Source organism: Ruditapes philippinarum, unplaced genomic scaffold, assembly GCF_026571515.1.
Source record: "Ruditapes philippinarum isolate M1 unplaced genomic scaffold, ASM2657151v2 ctg135_1_1_1_1, whole genome shotgun sequence".
In the NCBI taxonomy this organism is placed as follows: domain Eukaryota; kingdom Metazoa; phylum Mollusca; class Bivalvia; order Venerida; family Veneridae; genus Ruditapes; species Ruditapes philippinarum.
This window is the reverse complement of record NW_026862663.1, coordinates 599,663-616,762: the sequence shown is the minus strand read 5'-3', so window position 1 is coordinate 616,762 and position 17,100 is coordinate 599,663. Positions and strand designations below refer to the sequence as shown.

Below are 17,100 nucleotides of genomic sequence, written 5' to 3'. Positions count from 1 at the left end.
AAGACTGAGCATATCGTTACAAAGGCAATGGTCCAGTCAACATTTGTGCCAAGTTTGATTAGTATTGAAGCATTTTTCATAGTTTCATAGCAGTTTGAACTTGTGAGAGGAGGCTTTTCAGTGAAAATGGCCATTTTTCACAATATGCTCATGGGGGAAAGGGTTAAATGACATCTTGTCAAAAAAAGCCTCTTTTTCACTTAATAAGAACATTGTTTTATACATACATACATACATGTTTGTCATAACATGGGAATAAATGAAGAGATAACATTTTTTATTGTTTAACTTGAATGTTAATTAGATAAAAGGTGGACTTCTTACTTTACTCATTTCAACAATTGATGCAAATAAATTCCAACTGTTTCGCTAATTGAAATCTTGACTAAATACATCCCTCATGCCAGTTCATGTCTTTTTCAACTCTTGTATCTTCTTGCAACTTGTTAAATAATAAAAGGTAACCATTAAACCAGTAAATTTGTAAAAGAACCTGCCCTGTTTAGATGGGGATTTATATATCAAATGGTTAAATATGAGCATGCACACAAAAAACCCTACAACTAAGCAGACTGTCCTGGTTATCCTGGTGCCATATTACAAGACATTACAGCAAGGAGCATTCTATAAACAGTTTATCATTTTCAGTCTCTTTCCTAAACAAACCAGTACTGGTCAGAAAGCATGGTTGTGACTTAGTTGCAGACACTTGTCCACAAAAACACAATAAATATTTTGCCCACATTACAGCAACTGTCCTTAGCTTTAAGTTAATGATTTGCTTTGCTTTGAAATTGGAACAGTTATTCAAATTTTAAGGGATTTCAATTACAAACTACAAAACTGTTGTACTAACAACATCTGCAAGCCCGGGGCATAAGACTGGCCTGACCAGGGCAAAAAACTTTTGGTTGAGATTAGGCAGTTATAATTTTTCTCCATCTTTAAGGATAACTAGCTGTAGCAAAAAATTCATAACATTCTTAAACAGCTCCATTATTCAGTTCCTTAAATTAGTAGCATTTTTTTCCCACCAGTGCATAATGCAATAAAAATGTAATCATAATTAAGTAATTAATGAACTTCAAATTAAGTGTGCAAAAAAAATACCTGTTTTTCCAAAATTCTTGTTGCATGATGTAATACTTGTACACAAAAATCTCATAGCAACGACAAGAAATAAGTATGTCAAAATATTTGTGTAGAACGTATAATAGCCTTCCATTTTGATCAGTATTAACTTCAAGTATAAAAAGGTGGCAATTGGGATTTAAGAATAATTAATTATTTTACTCTTTTTAGATAAATTATATACATAGATTGTTACAAAAATTTGCAGTAATTAATATAAAAATTTACACAAAATATGGCAAAAGCAATATGAAGGATACTGAAATCTAGCTCGATCTGCACTAATGGCTTGTTGTATTTCTATACCAGTACCAAAGTATCTTAACAGTTGTACTGATTTATTTTAGTTCCAATTGTGAAACAACTTACATTAATCAAATGTGAGATGACTTCATGGTGTCATCAAAAAGAAACATGGTCATGACCTGAGTAGGACGCGACCCAAGTAGGACATTTATTGAACATAACTACTAATAGGAAAATGGTGTTGTGTTTTCCTGCAATTTTTAAATAATTGATAAAGATGCCCAATAGTCAGGATCACTTTTAACTCTTATTGATACAAGATAAGAATCAAATCCAAAATACCAACAACATACATCGTTGCCAACTGTCAGATCGTCAGTACATAATAATCAGCGAAGAAATAACTTAAATTTCATTCTATCATTCTATATTTTTGAAATATCATCTTAAATATTGACTTTTTCACATTAGTGAATAAAATGTTTCATCATTTTCTTTGTGTGTGTTTGTATCTCAGGCTTGCATGTTTATATTTTGTAGCATAATTATACTTACAGTGAAGAACAGGGGCAAGGCGCTTTAGCGGACTGTACTAATGCCACGTCACAACAATAGTCTATACTTGTCTCTCTACAATTCTGAAATTATAACAAAAATATCATTTTACATTGTTGCCAATTGTTTAACTATGCATGTGTTTAAAGTGATATCCTCTATATTAATTACAACCAAATACTGCTATTTGTGTCATATTGTTTAAGTGTATTTTGCTCATAATTTGGAGCACTTTTTAGATGAGTTTGGCCAAAATGCTTACAGGAAAGGATTATAGGCCAAGTTCAATACTGGTGCTACAGGGCCTATAATTATCACTGTTTTAATTATCACTGTTTTAACAGTTGAACAAAAATGCAGAGTTACCGAGTTCTGCATTTACCTTACAGATTGTGATAAAGCAATAAATCATTGCAAATGTTATAATAAACAACTATAAAATCATATAATAAACAATTGTTAATCAGCTACTGAAACATTGGTTATCAGATGATAAAATTTTGTTCACCATAGGATGTCCTATCAGGATATTTATCAACCTGTTTATTGTGATGTAAATAGTCTATAAATCATTTCATTCATTTATTATAAGATAATAGAACACAAAAAATAGTTACAAAATGATTTGGTAACTATCTCAGAGTAACAGAAAGATGAGAAATACTCTAAAACTTTCAAACTGAGCACATCCTTACAATAGATTTAGTATGTCACTTTAGACAATGTGCGTAACAGCCCTGCCAAATTAATGTGCCCTACATTTCATTTTGCATATTTAAGATCATTAATACTTCTTTGGATAATTATCATTCTGATTACCTTCAACCATTATTCTCTTGGCAATGATTATATTTGTGTCCTCAGTGAAGGTAATAACTCATCCTGTACTTTAAAAATTTTAATTTATAGCGAGGCCAAAAATATATGTTAGTAGTACTTTCTTGTTAGTATAACTGATCAGGTTGTGGTGATTTAACTTTTCCTGGCAACCTGAAAAATCCAACATGTTACCTGGATAATCAGTAACAGCAGAGTATTCCTTCATTGGTCTATGGACACATTTAAACCATGTTATCTATGTCTCTGTTTAAACTAACCATTGGTCAGTCAAAAAAAAAATTTCTTCTTTCATCACAGGGATATAATTCTATAAGCCATGACCTCTATCTTTAGTTCATAACATTAAAATGACTAGTGACTCCCATTACATAGACACAACTCTATTAGAAAGAAAAGTTGAACTTTTGAATATCATCTGTATGCCTTCAAGTTTTAAATGATTTGTCATCACAAAGTAAATAAATTACAACATCAAAGTGAAGATGTTAGACAAGTTGTATGTTAAGATGTTAACACCTTAACAACATACCATTTCCTCTTCATATAAGACATGATCTCATAATAAAATGCATCTTCCTTTACCAAGAAAAGCCAACAGATATAATGTTTTCAGTAAAACACTTTTATGTATACATAGAAACAAGATGTCTTGATCCCTGTATGTAACAATATAAAACAGCAATACAGTTGTGCAGATACACCTGTAACCACTGATGACACAAGTTACTTCATCCATTTAAAACAAAATTCACTTATCTACCTTTTACTTGTAGGCAGTACAATTTAAGCAAAATAAACATCTATCCTGCAGCTTGACTAGCCCAAGGTCTTCAGCGTACCCATTTTTTTTAATAAGCAGCTTATAAAGTTATGTAAGCCAGAACCACTGCTTCACCTGGTTTAAATTTGGAACTGTTGGGTTCTAAATGTGAAAGTACTAGAAGTAGGCAGTCAGCATTTTATGGTCTGGTCAGACAGTAGAGCTGTGCAGGAAGGTCTGGCTCCATATTAGTGGCCACATTGATAAGCCAATATAACAGAGAACTCCTTGATGATCTACAACTGTCTACACTTCACCAATTCATTAGATTAAGCTCAACAATATAACAAATTGACATTTTGACCAACTTCTGTAATCATTAATGGCTACTCAACTTAAGAGTTTCCATTTTTGAAGTAGGAAATTAAGTCCAGCACACATGTTCACATGTTTGATAGGGTAAACAAGGAACTTTTACCTTTTATTTTATCGTAAAGCATGTGTTACATTGTTGTGAACAAGGGAGAGCCATTGTGTAAAAGACTGCCCAGCTTCTAAATCTAAGCCATCCACAATAAAATATCTTTCTGATCAATTAAATGTTACTAAACCATACTGAAAATTTACATGTGCAGATATGTGTACAATGTGTTAAATGCAAAAATCAAATACATTTTAAGACAGCCACTATAGTTGCTTATAGCCATGCTAGTTCTTAACTATTAGCTGAATGAAACTATCCACTCATGCACTGTTATTTTACATAATTTCACTACAAAAAGCCGCATCTGAACAACAAACAGTATCTTATAAGACCAGTCTGCACATCCATATATTACATGTATCATGGAAACACTGCTATACATACTGGTGCTACATCTAAATCTATATTGCTTCATCACTATACCATTACTGGTGCTATACTGCTACATTATTGGTGTTATACTGCAACATTACTGGTGCTATAAATGCTACAATACTGGTGCTATACTGCTTCATTACTGGTGCTATACTGCTACATTACTGGTGCTAAACTGTAAAATTACAAGTGTTATCCTTCAACATAACTGGTGCTATACTGCTACATGACTTGTGCTATACTGCTACATGACTTGTGCTATACTGTTACATTACGGGTGCTATACTGCTACATAACTGGTGCTACACTGCTACATTACTGGTGCTATACTGCTACATTACTAGTGCTATACTGCTACATTACTGGTGCTATCCTGCTACATTACTGGTTCTATACTGTTACATTACTGTTGCTTTACTGTTACATTACTGGTGCTATACTGCTACATTACTGGTGCTATACTGCAACATTACTGTTGCTTTACTGCTACATTACTGGTGCTATACTGCTACATTACTGGTGCTATACTGCTACATTATTGGTCCTATACTGTTACATTACTGGTGCTATACTGTTACATTATTGGTGCTATACTTCTACATTACTGGTGGTATACTGCTACTTTACTAGCGCTATATGGCTACATTACTGGTGCTATACTGCTACATTACTGGTTCTATACTGTTACATTACTGTTGCTTTACTGTTACATTACTGGTGCTATACTGCAACATTACTGGTGCTATACTGCTTCATTACTGGTGCTATACTGCTACATTACTGGTGCTAAACTGTAAAATTACAAGTGTTATCCTTTAACATAACTGGTGCTATACTGCTACATTACTGGTGCTATACTGCTACATTACTGGTCCTATACTGTTACATTACTGGTGCTATACTGTTACATAATTGGTGCTATACTTCTACATTACTGGTGGTATACTGCTACTTTACTAGTGCTATAAGGCTACATTACTGGTGGTATACTGCTACATTACTAGTGCTATACTGCTACATTACTGGTGCTATATGGCTACATTACTGGTGCTATACTGCTACATTACTGGTTCTATACTGTTACATTACTGTTGCTTTACTGTTACATTACTGGTGCTATACTGCAACATTACTGGTGCTATAATTCTACATTACTAGTGCTATACTGTTACATTACTGGTTTTATACTGCTGCATTACTGGTGCTATACTGCTACATTACTGGTGCTATACTTCTATATTACTGGTGCTATACTGCTACTTTACTGGTGCTATACTGTTACATTATTGGTGCTATACTTCTACATTACTGGTGCTATACTGCTACTTTACTTGTGCTATATGGCTACATTACTGTAGTTATACTGCTACATTACTGGTGCTATACTTCTACATTACTGGTGCTATACTGCCACATATTGGTGCTATACTGCTACCTTATTGGTGCTATACTGCCACATTACTGGTGCTATACTGCTACATTACTAGTGCTATACTGCTACATTACTGGTGTTATACTGCTGTATTACCGGTGCTATACTGCTATATTACTTGTGCTATACTGCTACATGACTTGTGCTATACTGCTACATTACTGGTGTTATACTGCTACATTACTGGTGTTATACTGCTACATTACTGGTGTTATACTGCTACATGACTTGTGCTATACTGCTACATGACTTGTGCTATACTGCTACATTACTGGTGTTATACTGCTACATTACTGGTGTTATACTGCTATATTACTGGTGTTATACTGCTACATTACTGGTGTTATACTGCTGTATTACCGGTGCTATACTGCTACATGACTTGTGCTATACTGCTACATGACTTGTGCTATACTGTTACATTACTGGTTTTATACTGCTACATTACTGGTGTTATACTGCTACATTACTGGTGCTATACTGCTACATTACTGGTGCTATACTGCTACATTACTGGTGCTATACTGCTACATTACTGGTGTTATACTGCTACATTACTGGTGTTATACTGCTACATTACTGGTGTTATACTGCTGTATTACCGGTGCTATACTGCTATATCACTTGTGCTATACTGCTACATTACTGGTGCTTTACTGTTAAATTACTGGTGCTATACTGTTACATTACTGGTGCTATACTGCTACATTACTGGTGCTATACTGCTACATTACTGGTGTTATACTGCTGTATTACCGGTGCTATACTGCTATATTACTTGTGCTATACTGCTACATTACTGGTGCTATACTGTTACATTACTGGTGCTATACTGTTACATTACTGGTGCTATACATTACTGGTGCTCATAATACTGCTACATTACTGGAGCTATACTGTTACATTACTGTTGCTTACTGCTACATTACTGGTGCTTTTCCTAAATTTACTCTGCTCATACTTGTGTTATACAGCTACACACTGATGTTTTAACTTGATCTATACTGCTACACTACATATACATATACCATAAACTTACATATATGAAAAAGCAACTTGTTTCAAAACATTTTTTATGTTTATATCAGCAAATCTACAAGTATGTTTTATTTTATCTATGTCCAAACCATGGTGAGAAAGATGTTAGATTTAGGCTGGTATAATGTTATGATCATAACAGTAAAAATGATAAATACATTAAAGATGGTGAAGACACCATGAAATCATAAGATAAGATATTACTGATAGGTTACACAAATTTACAGTTTATTCCAAACTGATAAGACAAGAACATGGAAAATGAGAATTTCTGATGAATGACTCACTCTACCCTCTAGGTAAATTTCAGTTTACCTTTTGAAACTCTGTATGAATACCTGAACCTATTCGAAAAAATATCCAGGAGAAAAAATAAAGATTAATATACAAATAAAATAAATACAAGAACATAAGAAATGCATTACATAAACTTAATTTTTTGCCATTTTTTTAAAAAAGAAAAAAAAAATTTAAGGACAGAGAAGGTAGAGTGTTTCGAGTTTACATGTTAACTTTTGAGTGAATCTTACTGAACATGAATGATTTAAAATAGTTTGGGCCAAATTTACTTAAACAATATATATCTTCATATAAATAAATGTCAAAGATCTGTTTGAATATATGGGAAAGACTTTGAACTCCAAAGATGTTAATTAGAATTATGTAACCACTTGACTCACAACTTCAGACTATAGCAAGATAAGTAAAATACTAGAGGAAACACATTTTTCAGACATTAAGGAAACATATCCCCATTCTATTCTGTCTCCTACAGAAGCTTACATCAATAATCATAATCTGTGTTGATGAGAGGCATGCAACACAGCTTCTCTCACCTGTCCTCATCTATTTATAGTAACAAATCAAAGTGAGAGTGTGGGAATCTCCATGTACAATAGAGTAAATTTACCTTGGTTATTTAGAAAATATGTCAGTAAAAAACAAGACAATATGTATTTGTGGAATTCCTTCATAGAATTTGAGTTTGAAATGCAGAAAATTAGCTGTAAAGAGTCTACCTGAGTATAACTTACACTGCACTAGTGTGAGTAAATTGTTGCAAAATGCACCTGGAATGTGATTGCTTACCTAAACTATTAGCTGAGAGCCAAATCAGAAGCTTAGATGTTGTTGTTTTTGCCAAGATAAGGTTTGATAATTACAATTTATACTCAAGTTTTTACTTTTATTGCAATGGTAGAAACATGTCAAAGTTATATTAAGAAAGCATAGTCATTCTTTTTATGTTCTTCCCTGCTTGCATTAAAACAGCATGAGTAAAACATTGACTTAAGTTAAATAGCAGAGGCATGAATTACATAATTCTATTAGTGAGAAAAGACAACTGCATTGAACAATAAAACTCAACAATTGTAGTGAAAATAAGTTTAATACTTACAAAAACACAAAGTTACATACGGTATTACAAGTTACATACAAGGACTTCTTCAGTACAAAGAAGGAAATGGAATGAAATGATATTCTCACTGTTAATATTGCAAGAAATGTCAAGAATCAATTAACTATATGACTCTTCGTTTATGTTTTAAGATAGTAACACCAACACTTTTAAGGTCAGATGTCAACATTCCAGTTTGTAACCCATGTGCATATATATGCTGTCAACCTTATGGTAAAACCTACCTTCTGTAAACTATGAGACCAACATTAAAGTTGTCATGAATCAAACATTCCTAAAGATACTGGAACCCATGCAGTGATTTGATAATAGCAACCTTAAACTATTATGTCACAGTGGCACCCTTAAGAGCAATAAGATTTACAGAAAACATACTGTGTCATATTTTCAAGAAGTTACATTTTTTTAGAATTAATAGAAAAGGATTTTGTTATGACAGCTAAATAGACAACATATCTCTATTGACATTGAAACAAAAGGACCTATTTTGAAAAATGTTAGCAAGAATTATAAAACTTGACCTTTCAAGTCACCTGATTATAATCAACATGACTTTTGTAAAGATTAAAAGCATTTGGCTTTGTAGACTTTAGAGAAGTAAAATTTGTGTATACTTTAAATGACCATATCATAAAGGCAACAGATTACAAAGGGCTATAACTCTAGTATTTGCAAAGGAATCTAATGAATATATACACCAGTTTAATGTATCCACAGACCCCTCTACGTCTGGGGAATAGATGGGTGTCTTTGACCTTTGGATTTCCAAATCCCTACTAAAGGCCCTTTCCTTTAAGGACAGCCAGTTAATTAACTACACCCCCTTTCATTTGGACATATGATATCCCTTGTCATTTTGGCCACTTTGGCCAGGCCATGCTGGTTTGATGTATGGTTAGCACTGGTAAAATTTTCTCTCTTTCCCCCATAATTAATGTGTTCATCAATTTTAACTACAATTCATTTAGCAAACATTACAATATTCTCAGCTACACATAAGTCCTTAAATTCAGTATAGGTCCCCAATAATCACAATAACCATAACAGGTATTTGTAAATTATTTTCAGACTTATAAATAGAAGGTATTTATTTATCTGTAGCTGTAATAAATAAGAAGTTAACTCTCAAGTAAAACAATAAGGAGTGTAATGAGCAACTCTTGCAACTATTATAATATCACTTTATCACAGGTAAAGCATTAGATGACTAGAGTAAATACCAATGAGCAGTTTAAGTTCTCTGACTTAATACAACAGGTATGAAAAATATTTGTCTAATCTTTGCCCTGTGAGTTTAGTGACCATGTTACCTTGGCAAAGTTTCTTTAAACAGTACTATAAATACAACCACACCTTTCAAACAAAAACTGAAGAGGATGTTTTTTCTTCTCTGTTTTCACCTATGAGAGAACAAAGATGTTATTTTCTCTTTCTGTTATCCTAAACAGTTGGTCCACTCTGTCAGTCACACTTGTTCATCTGTTTTCTTCATTAAGAATTCTTCTATATCATCATGTTAACTTGAATATTTACATATATTTATATGTACATGTATATCAAACACTTGTATAGTTTACACAATCATGTATTATCACAAAAAAAAGAGAAGAGAATTACTGACTAGGGTCAGAGGTTTTTCACCTTAACACTTAAAATGCAATTCACTAAACCTGCCTGTGACTAAACATTGCCATTTAATTTTCTACAATATTTCTATTTAAACAATTGAACAGAAATACTAATTTATATAGACATATTGACTATACCTTTGAGCCACTGCCCAACCTGGTCAATTCTGAATATTTTGATATAAAATCCCACTAATTAATAATGAACACAGTATAGAGAGATGGTACCAGAGTAGAGTTGGGTAGCTTTCTCTTATGACACTGGCGTGACTTGAACTTACAGCGGTGAGAGGCAAGTGGTTTAAATATCAAAACCTTAACCATTCAGCCAGGGACGGACGCCCCACAAAAAATAAAAATGTTGAAGAACTCTTGAAAAATAATATACTTCCAATTTTTAAATACCACTTTTCCAATAATATTTCCAAAATGTTTGTATGAAAGAAATAAGTTAGAGTATTACCTTAAAGCAAATGGGATATGAATGAAATCATTTCTAAATGGTTAAAACCTTACTTAGCAGCATACTATTTTATTCCAAAAAATTTTATTCTGTTTACATACAATATTCATGGGTGCTCAATAACAGAGGCATTTTATGTTTTCTATAATCAACCATAACATTTTAGAAAAAAATTATCATAACTGGTGATTATATTTACAAAAAGAAAATATTTCATAAGATATAGCTTTATACCCTTTAAATTTAAGTTCCTCTTTCAGACACAACTTTTAAGAGATTTTAAAGTCCCTTAATTGTCCAGCTAAATTAACACAATCTCACAATTTTCATTAGCTGCCCAAAATTAAAGCCCTATTTGGGTCTCAACTATGATTTTACAAATAACACCAATACTGGTTAGTTCCAGGAAGCATACTCTATATATAAATGAGCTAATATAACTAGAACTATCACTTAATGTGATTAATACTCCCACAGGACTGACTTGGAAATGAGGAAGTTACTAGTAAAAAGAACTGATCAAATAGAGTTATGGTTGTGGCCAATTAAAGATAGCTGTGGTTCTTGTATGTTGCATTTCCTTTCAATGTGGTTTACAAGTAATGAAGTTTTATTGAATTACTCTGTAATAAGTCCAAAAAGATTTAAGCTCCTTGAGCACTGTACTTCCTCTCATTGCGCTTGACCATTAAATGAAGTTTCATTGAATTCTAAACTTAGTTTTTAAGTTATACACCTGACAAGGAAAATGAACAAAGGGCAAAAATACTGAAGACAGAGTTATGGTTATTGTACACTGCACTTCTTCTCATTGCGCTTGATCATTATATGAAGTTGTACTGAATTCCAATTACTACTTTTCAAGTTATGCACTGGACAAAAAAGTAACAAAGGGCAATAACTGTAATTAGTTAAAATAGAGTTATGGTTCTTGTGCAGTGCACTTTATCTCACTGCCTTTGACCATTTATGAAGTTTCTTTGAATTTCAGCCATTAATTTTCAAGTTATGCGCTGGACAATAAAAAGTAACAAAGGGCAAAAACTCTTTAATGAGTTAAGAAAGACTTATGGTTTCTGTGCACTGCGCTTTCTCTCAATATCCTTGGCCATTGCATGAAGTTGTTTTGAATTCCAACTAGAAGTTTTCAAGTTATGCTCTGGACAAGAAAAAAGCAATGGAAAAGTAACAAAGGGCAATAACTCTATAATTTCTCTGAACAGAGTTATGGTTCTTGTGCACTACACTTCCTCTTATTGTGCTTGACCATTGTATGAAGTTGTTTTGAATGCCAACCAGTACTTTACAAGTTATGCTCCGGACAAGGAAAAGTAACAAAGGGCAATAACTCTATAATTTCTCTGAACAGATTGATGGTTCTTGTGCACTGCACTTCCTTTTATTGTGCTTGACCATTGTATGAAGTTGTTTTGAATTCCAACCATTAGTCTTAAAATTATGGTCCGGACAAAAGAAAGCAATGGAAAAGTAACAAAGGGCAATAACTCTGTAATTACTTTAGATAGAGTTATGGTTCTTATGCACTGCACTTCCCCTTATTGTGTTGGCCATTGTATGAAGTTGTTTTGAATTCCAACCAGTAGTTTTCAAGTTATGCTCCTGACAAGGAAAAGTAACAAAGGGCAATAACTCTGTAATTAGTGAAGATCATGAGTTATGATTCTTGTGTACTGCACTTCCTCTCAATGTGCGTGACCATCAGTGAAGTTAAATGAATTTAATATTCATGAACAGTTTTTATTCATATCACATTTTTACTAATTAAGTTATGTAGGAATTTTCTGGAGCATTTTTGTATATTATATGCAACATATTCTATAAATTATGTTTTGTAACATCACAGAGGGTGATACCAGGCATCAACAGGTTTCCATTGACTAAATTCTTCACTTTCTCTGATAAATAAATTACATTATAAATTCTCCAAGGTCTGCCCATCCTTAAATTAAAATGTGTTTATAATGTACTGCTGATAACCAGTTTAAAAATCATATCAATTTAACATCCAGTCATCATTCGTGTAGTTCTGGCAAATTGCTTCCCAGCAGACTTAGTCTAAATTTGGAACCAAAACCCTAAGCCAGACTGTTAGAAAATAGGTGCTGCGTAAATAAATCATCAGTGAGTGTATTTTATTTTGACATAAAACATGAACCATTATAACAGGCACATAAACTATGCTGAAGATGAGTTAATACTCCTTCTCAACCTAAAAATAACGGCAAAAACATCAAAGGCAGAGAGTTATTTCCGTTATGGTTCAAAGCAAACATTCTCTCTAGTCATTCCATAACTCACGTTTTGTGATTCATATTGTACATGTTAGTACTTCTGTTTACCTTAATGAATCCTTAGCATGGTGAATCTATGTAATGGATTTTCCCGGCTTTAAATTTGAAAGTCCATTTATAGTTGAAAGGATTTCAATACAAAAACAAAAATCAAGCTACCAACAGTATAGAGCTTGGTCAGACTGCACAGATGTGCTGAGGCTGGCTTGGCTCAATAATACAGGTGGCAAAAGCTGCAAGTACATGTACCTATGATATTTACACACAATATTAAAATCTTACAAATTTATCACATGTATCAGACTTTTAACTTTATCAAGTAACAGAGTTTATTTTTCAAGTCCCAGAGTTTATTGTTCATCATGTATATTATTAATCAAATGTCACAGTTTATTATCCAGCAAGTGTCAAAGTTTATTATTCATCAAGTGTCAAAGTATCAGATTTTTAAAATTTATCAGGTATCAGAGTTTATTATTCATAAAGTATTAGACTTTAATATTCATCAAAGTATCAGAGTTTATTATTCATTTAAATACCAGATTTATTTTTCATCATGTATCAAAGCTTATAATTCATCAAGGTAATTATTCATCACTTGTATCGGAGTTTATTATTCATCAAGTGGCATTATTTATTATTTATTAAGTATCAAAGTTTTATTCATCATGTACCATGATTTATTATTCATCAAGAATCAGAGTTTATTATTCATCAAGTATCAGAGTTTATCATTCATCAGGTATCAGAAGTTATTATTCATCAAATATCACAGTTTATTATTCATCAAGTATCAGAAAATATTATTCATCAAGTATCAGAGTTTATTATTCATCATGTACCTGGGTTTATTATTCATTAAGTATCACAGTTTATTATTCATCAAGTATCAGAATTTATTATTCATCAATATTAGAGTTTATTATTCATCTAGTATCAGAGTTTACTATTGATCAAAGTATCAGAGTTAATTATTTATCAAGTATCAAACTTTAAAATGCAACAAGTACCAGAGTTTATTTTTCATCAGGTATCAGAGTTTATCATTCAGTAAGTATCAGAGTTAATTATCCATCAAGTGTCAAACTTTATCATTCATCAAGTATCACAGTTTATTATTTATCATGTACCAGAGTTTATTATTCATCAAGTATCAAAGTTTATTATTCATCAGTATCAGAAGTTATTATTCATCAAGTGTCATCAAGTATCAGAGTTTATAATTCATCATGTACCAGGGTTTATTATTCATCAAGTATCAAAGTTAATTATTCATCAGTATCAGAAGTTATTATTCATCAAGTGTCAAAGTTTATCATTCATCAAGTATCAGAGTTTATAATTCATCATGTACCAGGGTTTATTATTCATCAAGTATCAGGGTTTATTATTCATTGAATATCAGCAGGGTTTATTATTCATCAAGTATCAGGGTTTATTATTTATTGAATATCAGCAACGTTTATTATTCATCAAGTACCAGCGTTTATTATTCATTGAATATCAGCATGGTTTATTATTCATCAAGTATCAGGGTTTATTATTCATTGAATATCAAAAGGGTTTATTATTCATCAAGTATCAGGGTTTATTATTCATTGAACATCAAAAGGGTTTATATTCATCAAGTATCAGGGTTTATTATTCATTGGATATCAGCAGGGTTTATTATTCATCAAGTATCAGGGTTTATTATTCATTGAATATCAGCAGGGTTTATTATTCATCAAGTATCAGGGTTTATTATTCATTGGATATCAGCAGGGTTTATTATTCATTAAGTATCAGAGTTGAAATAATATTTCATATTATCATAAACATAATTTAATGTAAGTCTTAACAAATTTGAGAAAATCTGATTATCTTAGAAAGCTTTGTGGGAAATTAATTATCTTCTTATTTCTAATCATATTAATACTTCAAAGATAAAACTAAAGATAAAACTTTCTTAGCAAACTCACTTGAAAGGATCGAAGGTCAAGAAAAATAATAAGATTATTATTTGGTTCAAAAATCACCTATAGATTCAAATACTTTGACTTACTAATTTTTTATTATTCAAATTTTTGTATCAATAGTTGGGAACATAGTGTTTCTTCTGAGAACTCATTAAATAATTTTTGAGAAAACAATTATATTTTTTGTTCTTTGTACATAATAATCTAAGATGCCAACATTCAAATTTTAGGGAGGTGGGAGGAGATGGTTGTTTTTGTTGTTGTTTGTACTAAGTCTAAGCAACTATGTTAAAAGCATATGAAAATATCTGGAAGACCCCCTCATACCCTCCCCCCCCCCGTCTCAAAAAGTCATATTTCTTTATGTCTTACGAGCTTTATACTAGTATACTTTATGATATATACATGCTGGACAAATGCAGAATTATGAAGACACATACAGTTCACATAGTATCCAAAGAAAATTAGACATAAAATGAATTCCTTATACATACTATCAGCTAAATCTCTAGTTACGATGAATTATACTTTTTCAAACCTTTGCATTTCTATTTGTTTACATTGAGTAATTTTTCACTTACAAAATATTGTTAAAGTCATTCTCCTCAACTCACACACATTAACACCAACACATCAAGTCAATGTCACTCATTCACAAATTAACCTGCTGCACACATTAACACCAACACATACAGATCAATGTCACTCATTCCCAAATTAACTTGCTGCACACATGTACACTAACACAATTCATACAAGTCAATGTCACTCATTCACAAATTAACTTGCTGCACACATTAACACCAACACATACAGATCAATGTCACTCATTCCCAAATTAACTTGCTGCACACATGTACACTAACACAATTCATACAAGTCAATGTCACTCATTCACAAATTAACTTGCTGCACATACTAGCACTAATGCATGCAAGTCAATGTCACTCATTCATGATCACATTTACATAAAGTTAATGTCACTTATTAACATGTTTACCTGCTGCACACATTAAAACCAACACATACAGGTCAATGCCACTCATTCACAAACTAACCTGCTGCACACATTAACACGAACACAAACAAGTCAATGTCACTCATTCATAAATTAACCTTTCACACACATTAACACTAACACATCAAGTCAATGTCACTCATTACTAAATTAACATGCTGCACACATTAGCACCAACACATACTGGTCAATGTCACTTATTCATAAATTAACCTGTTGATCACATTTACACTAACACATCAAGTCAATTTCACTCATAAAAAAAAAATCTCTGCACCTATTTGTACCAACATATTAATTATATGTAAATCATTCATTAACACATATATTTACTGCATGGTTGTTTGTTTTGTTGCATGTCCGGTCATTTTGCTGATATCAGCACATTTTTGGTCATATCCCAATGGTCAGTCCACCTAACCAGCTTTCCTAATTACCAATTTCTACTCAAGTCACCCACAACTTATCCCAAATGATTTCTGGATCAGAGGTGAGTGGCAAATGACCATAAGACTTATTGTCACTCATTTACATGTTTATGTGCTGCACACATTTACACCAACACATAACTCATTGTCACACATTAACAAGTGCAAGTGTTACATACATTTACAGCAAACATCACACATTAACATGTTAACATGTTGCACACATTTACACCAACACATTTACTTAATACATATTATTGACCAGATTACCTGCAGCAAACATTTACACCGGGCCTCATAAAGTATCTTTAAGAATTTGTCATCCAACAACATTAAGACTCAACATCTCTCATTATTATATGTACATGTCATATGACACTAATTTGAGGACAAATTTCTAAATAAAAATTTACCCAAGGTTATGCTATTTTTTTATACATGTAAAAAGGTATACCTAGCAAAACATTGCATTAATTTGAAAACCTATTTCAAATGACCCTGATTGACCTGATTTATGTCAACCATATGTCAGTACATGGATATTTCAGTGGTACCTTCATTACAACTAAATCTCAAGATCAAAACATATACAAACTATAACGATGGAAATAAAAGTCTTATAAACAAGCATTACTGCATGAAACAATCAGAGATAGTAATGTAAGGTGAAAGAAAACATAAATTACACAATATAGTCTTACCTGGTAATATCCAGAATTGTTTCCGAAAATACCCAGATGATGCTGATAACCAAGAAAATGCCAAAACTATAAGTTTTGACGTCAAAAAATCGTCCTTATGACAATTACACGATTTCTTGCAGAATTGCGGGGATCATCGCCACCAGAATCAACTATAAGTTTCAAATAAGTGTTTAAAGCATCCTAGCAGACGTACAATTGAATGGGAATTTGGAAGATAGAGAAGCAGTCTATTTTACCTACAAACTGGAGAAACATGATACTAGTCTATGTGGGGTGCCCACTGGGGAAATGCCAGAATTGTGAAAACT

General features: G+C 32.3%; 1 protein-coding gene across 10 annotated transcripts in view; it reads right to left on the bottom strand.

Annotated features, from left to right (window-relative positions):
- Positions 1-17,100, bottom strand: part of LOC132719793 (uncharacterized) — a 118,156-nt gene that overhangs the window by 46,797 nt on the left and 54,259 nt on the right. For 4 of the 10 annotated variants that reach the window (XM_060703692.1, XM_060703695.1, XM_060703693.1 and 1 more), the window contains exons 1-2: positions 16,790-17,024; positions 1,933-2,015 (exon numbers count right to left, since the gene is read on the bottom strand). The gene's annotated coding sequence lies outside the window, so the exon portion shown is untranslated. Of the gene's footprint in view, positions 1-1,932; positions 2,016-16,789; positions 17,025-17,100 lie in introns of those variants that run through there. The other 6 variants (XM_060703686.1, XM_060703696.1, XM_060703697.1 and 3 more) reach the window with 2 other exon arrangements.